The sequence below is a fragment of the Zonotrichia albicollis genome, chromosome 7 (genome assembly GCF_047830755.1).
Source record: "Zonotrichia albicollis isolate bZonAlb1 chromosome 7, bZonAlb1.hap1, whole genome shotgun sequence".
In the NCBI taxonomy this organism is placed as follows: Eukaryota; Metazoa; Chordata; class Aves; order Passeriformes; family Passerellidae; genus Zonotrichia; species Zonotrichia albicollis.
Window position 1 is genome coordinate 21832203 of NC_133825.1, and position 6000 is coordinate 21838202.

General features: G+C 36.7%; 1 long non-coding RNA gene across 2 annotated transcripts in view; it reads right to left on the bottom strand.

Moving 5' to 3' along the window:
• The window catches only part of LOC141729497 (uncharacterized), a 41990-nt gene extending 39366 nt beyond the window's left edge, over positions 1-2624 (bottom strand). Inside the window, exon 1 of one of the 2 annotated variants that reach the window (XR_012580998.1) lies at positions 2526-2624. This is a non-coding gene — a long non-coding RNA (uncharacterized LOC141729497). Of the gene's footprint in view, positions 1-1921; positions 2040-2525 lie in introns of those variants that run through there. The other variant, XR_012580997.1, reaches the window with a different exon arrangement.
• Between the last annotated feature and the right edge of the window lie 3376 nt (positions 2625-6000).

Below are 6000 nucleotides of genomic sequence, written 5' to 3' on the forward strand. Positions count from 1 at the left end.
AGCAGACAGATTTTCCTCAGGATACAGTTCCTAACAGTTTTTGTTTCCGTAGCTAGTATTTTTCTGCATATCATTACAAAGACTGAAGGAGCATCTTCAATCCAGCTCATAAAATGAATTCAGAGTCTGAACCTCCTCCTTTTTCTCCTACAAATACTAATCCTCTATCAGAAGTGTGGAGCTTCTCCACTCCCACTTGATGTTGAAATTAATGCATTAATTCTGCCAAGGATAAAAAAGTATTGACAATAAATAATAGTAGAATTGTGTGGTAAATCTTAGATGCTCTGTTTATTATATTCTAAAATGGGTTTAGCAGATAGTATTTAGTCATCCTGTAGCAGAATGCTACATATAATATCATCTTAAAGAACAGATCTTGCCTTTTCTGGTAACTTGTTTTGCAATATATAGAATGATAGCACACCATGGACTTATTTGCTCATCAAGTCACTGGAGGGAGCTAAGTAAACACATCAATTATAGTTAAACAGAATTAGCAGCAAAAGCACACAATAACAGATTCTAAACTATTTGTTCCAAGCTACAGCCTAGACTATAAAGCCCTGAAAGGCTTGATGAACAGAAAATAATATCTAGCTAGTTTAAAAAGAAAGAATACAGATGTTGCTGCTCACTGGTGGGACATTCCTTAGGTGAATCAACAACTGAAACAAATTTACAAGCTAGATGTTCAATTGAAGAAAATCTACTCCTATTCATTCAATGAGATTTTAAAATCGGCTGGTTAATCTGACATGTATGTGTAACTGTTGTCTGCAACATAACTCCTGAAATTACTACCAGTTCATTTGACTTACATATGAACTCTGTATTTATAATACTTGATATCTAAATGAAACTAACAAAATAACAGGAAGATCCATTAACAGCTTAAGTATTGCTTCAATAGCACATGAGAGGTTACTCTCACGGGATCACATTACCATGGAAGAGAGGAAGATAATGATGCTCCCTGTAGGAAGGGGGTTCACACTGACAAATAGCCAGATTATCACTCTGGTTAAGGCAATACAGTAAAGTGATGCAATGCTGGACTGCAAGGTGGGAAGTAGAGAAAAAAAAAATCGGAACTAGAAAAGACATTCTTGGGAGAAAAATATTTAACAGTTATAAATAATAACATATCTGGGTATTAACACACTTTATATCCTGGTTTCATAGTGCATCTTGCTTGATTATGTACTGTGAGAAATTAATATTGTCTTGCATGTTTTTATTGGATGCGAGAGAGAGCATTTATTACCAATGTCCACATCTTTTCTCCCATGAACAACACATAAATTAGTTTTTCCAGAAAAAGTCTGCCAGTTTTGGCTCAATGTCTCAGTGTCATGGTGTGAGAGACACAGGCAATCAGAAGAGCTGCTGGCAGGAGCGAGTGCTGTATTATTCTAATTTACACTACTGACAAATCTGGCCCACTGCTACACTGGCTAAAACTGCTACTGTAGGAAACACAGCAGGTAAAACTTCCCAGTGGCAGAGGCCATGTGCTGCATGAATTCAAAGCATCCCCAGCTGTACAAACCTAAACCAGCCATCAGATGGAAAATGTCCTGTCACTGCTGATTTGACCTAAGAGAAAGCCTCTCCTAATCATTACTAATTTCCTGAGTCAGCCTGTTCTGTTAATGCCTGCCACTAATCACACAGATTTACAACTCAGTGCAATATTTGTGAACCAAAGGAAAACCCTCTGAGATTGAAGGATTATTAAAGACTATTATCCCAACACTAAAAAAATCACCAGAAAAAAACCCCCACAACCCTTTAAAGACAATGGTGAGAAATGGCAAGACTTTGATTTATGACATTATCATAAGATAAGAAGCATCTAATCCAAGGGAGGAAAACAATTACTTAGGGCTGGCTACGTGTGTGGCAACATGTCTGTTACCTTTCTGCTAAATATCAAAGCTCCTGCAGTCCTTCCTCACTATGTCTGTAAGTTGGAAATCAGCTTTGCCATTTATAACACATGGCATTTCACGGAGGCACCCAATTGGGAGATATTTTTAGACTACAGAGGAGAGATTTGTTGGCTAATAACCTTGCAGCATTCCTGCATTATGTTGGTGGAAGAGTCACTGACAAAGTAAGAGTTCAAACACTGCTTTTCTGTCATACTCTTGTCCTTTGTTAAATCCATCACCTTAAACCAAGAGCTTCTAATAGCTGAAAGTTCAGAAGTTTGTAAAAATAAAATGCCTCTGTGCAATGTCTCGGATAAGATTCTGTCAAAGATCACAAGGTTAGGATCTGATGAGGCAAACATTTCTCCTATGGGAACAAATAATACCTAATTAGACCTACAGATTTGACCCATTATGTGTGTATATATTTAAAATCATTCTATTGCCTCCTGGTGCCCATTTTATCTTGCTTTGTCAATTTTTTGGTAGAATTAGGTTACTTACTATAATCAATGGACATTTTATGGATGAGGTTTAATACCATATACAAGCATCATCTCCCATTACAGCTGTATAAAAACTACTCACATTACTGATCTCTTGTGGACAGGTTGCAGGAGAGGACCCACAGCTTCTGGAACATAAATTTACTTCATTCTGTTCATTAATGTCTCCATGCTGCTGACCTAGAGAGCAGAAGAGATAATTATTAGGTGTTTTCAGTACCATTTCCCATTGAAATTAGTTTGCCATACCAGAAGCAGAAAACAAGCACTGCAAACCAGGTACAGCCCCCATATCTTCCCACTGAAGCAGAGTGAGTACTAGGAATTCAGCACATTTCAAATACTGGTTATATTGTTGATGCAATTTAGCTTTTGCATTGTGTAGATATCTCATGCCTCTTTCATTAGCTGAAGCAATTAAAGTACAGTCAGACATAAGATTTATATTTTCATATTCTCTCTTTGTGCGATTCATTTTGAGATAATTAAAATAATTTTTCAGTGAAGCTGTCACAGCATAATGAAAAATGTTATGGGAATATAAACAAGACTTGTAAACATTTTATGAGGGTTTTTTTTTTAAGCGGGAGGAATCCACAAGAGCTTTAAAAAATTGAAAAGGATTCCCAAGGTGAAGAAAGAACTATAACGGGATTTTTAAAACTCAGCTAACAATTACATGCAAATAATTACTTTCTCAGAAAAGAAATACATGAGAAAAACATCAGCTGATTAAAATAATTCAGGATATTTCCCTCTTATTTTCTCTGTATGATTATTACTGTACCTGTCCAGATAACAGAACAGACAATGTAAAACAGCACACATAATTTCCTGCATTAGCTGCTTTAATCTGCTGTGATTGAGAATGTATTTCTGGACACTGTCCAGACAGGCTTCTGGCAACCACAACAGTGACAAGACCTGATGTACCTTGTTAATTCTCTTAAGGCTAAATCCCACAGTCCTTGCCCAGGCTAAATTCTCATTGAGAGTTTTATTTAGGTTAGATTGTGACCTATTAACCTTAACATCTTGAATTCATAGTTCTTTCATCCACACTTTTTTTTCTTTAAATAAAGTATCAGGTTCACCTAATATACTGATACAGAAAGATAGTCCTTGGTACATTTAGAGTCATGTGTCTTGTGCCACTGGGGAACAGCACTGGAAAAAATGTTTCTGTGAGTTATGGGGTGGGTAAACTGATGTGAAAATATGGAAATAGAAGACATGTATTAGATCATTCTCTTCCCCATTTTTCAAGCAGATATGTACAGGAAAAACACAGAATCCACATACAGCACCAATTACATTACTAAATGCAGGACTAAAAGAGTTTTCTCCAGCAATTTTTTTTTTTTTTTAGTTTTGTCCCACTTAATTTACTGCCTATTCCTTTAGAGACTGGTTTACAGTTTAGTACTTTTCTTTCAGTCATCCTTGTTTCCTTTAGCAGTCTGGAGTTTTTTTTTTACCTCTGGTAGTAATCACAAGCCAATGTGAGTGCTGTGGAAGTACCATTCACATTTTAAAAAAATTATATATACTTAAAGATGCCTCTTGTTCCTTCAAATACTGGTTTCATAACTCTTCTCCAGTAAGTAAGCAGATAACTTGCCATGTCAGTTGCTTTTCTCAACACCTCTACTCCTTTTATTTATCTTTTTAATTGAAAATAGTAAAAACACCAATACAGAAAAAGCTAAGTGTTTCTGCTCTTCTGGTGTCATTGACATCAAACCCATCATTCAAAATCAATCAAAGCTTATTTTCTCTTCAGTACATTCTGATGCTTGACATTTGTGAAGCTCCTCCCTGCATCTCTGTCTGCAAGTCCTTACATGACCTGAATCACTACAACTTCCATATTTCTTATCATTTATGGCTGGCATTAACACCTCTTTTGTTTGCTGGACTTTTTGCCACAGCCCTGTTTCAGTCTTCACTTTGTACTTTGCGAAGCTGTAGGCATTAAAAGCCTTCTACAGGATAATCCAGCAGATAAGACATCTAGATACCACCAGTTTGGTGCCACAGAGGCTGGATTTATTTCAAGGTCTACCATGTACCTTCTGTATCTTTGCTTTTATAGTTTCATTTACTTATGGGCCTTCTATTTCTGCAGAGAAGTAGACTTTCTGCTTGGAAATGCTTGCCATCAAAGACGTGATGCAGATAAAATTCACTTTGAGATAGATGGTCTAAGGAACAACAGTATTAGTGAGAAAATAGCAGAAATTTCTACATTTAACTGCAAACCAAACATAACATACAGACACAACATACCCAACATACCCTAAACTGTCAGTTCTCATGACAGACATTCTTGGACCCTGAACCCTCCTTCCTTATAGATGGCACTGGAACTGCCCAAGAGAGCATAAGCCAATGGCTCAGTTCCATGCAGAAAGTTCTCTAAAAACAGTTATTCTTAATTGTATGAGATTTCCATTACTTGCTCCTTCCTCTGTAACTGATACAGAATTTGTCTGCTGTTGAATATTGCATACTTGGAACTAGGTAGTAGAAGCAATTCAATAAGTATTCTTAAACAGAGTTTGATGTTGTGTAATTTTATCTTGAAAAATAATTTTTAATCATCTACTGCTTTTCTTTGTTACTACTGATACTAAAGGCACCCGTGCAACTCAGAGTGTAAAGTTAAAATCTGAAGGAAAACCCCCACACTTTCTGTGTTTTGCAGTAGGCAAGCCCTTAGAAGGAACCAGACAACCCAGTTCACAGCACTGCCTTATTTGAAGTCCTTATGCTGAGGCTAATGATGCATCTAGCTAGGCATGAGAGCATCAGAGCTAGAGAAACAGCTTGAAGAAATAAATCAACAATTTAGGGTTTAAAGGATTTGATTCACACCCTAATGAGAAGCCACAAATGATCATGAACTCTCACTTGGTTTTATGAGCATTCATTGCTGTTCTGTTGGATAAGATATGTGCTATTTTCGGATAATAGTTCATAAAGAAAACGTCTTATGTAGTAAATAGAGCAAAGTATTTCATTTTGTTAGGAGCAGAAAAAAGTTCCAAGTTACAGCCATTGGGATTGCTGTGTGCACTGAGCAAAAGCCTGATCCTCCTTTCCAAACCAAAGATTCTGAAGGAGAAACTAAGCTGTAGGTAGTGCTCAGAAGATCAGTTAATAAAGACACATTTATCCTTGGAAAGAGTGTTTTGGCCAGCATAGTTTTCATATTTTCCATAAACATAGCAAAAAACAATCACTAAAAGGGGATTCTACTGGTACAATCTACATGCTCACAGCTGGTACTGCCAGCAGGAAAAATGCATTTTGAAAAACTAAGGGGATGAGAAGCTCTGTTCTCTCTCAGAAAAGAATAAGAGAGAAAAACCCAGACCAGAATAGATCAAAGAAAACATGTGGAAGCAACTTTATCTCCTGTTTTTGTCTGAGCACCTAGCATGAGGAACTTTCATGTTTCCTGCAGGTTCTCATTCATACAGAACCTCTCCTTTCACACACACATCCTTGTTTCTCACTGTTACAGGTCTTGTTTTCAAAAGAGGAACAAGGTT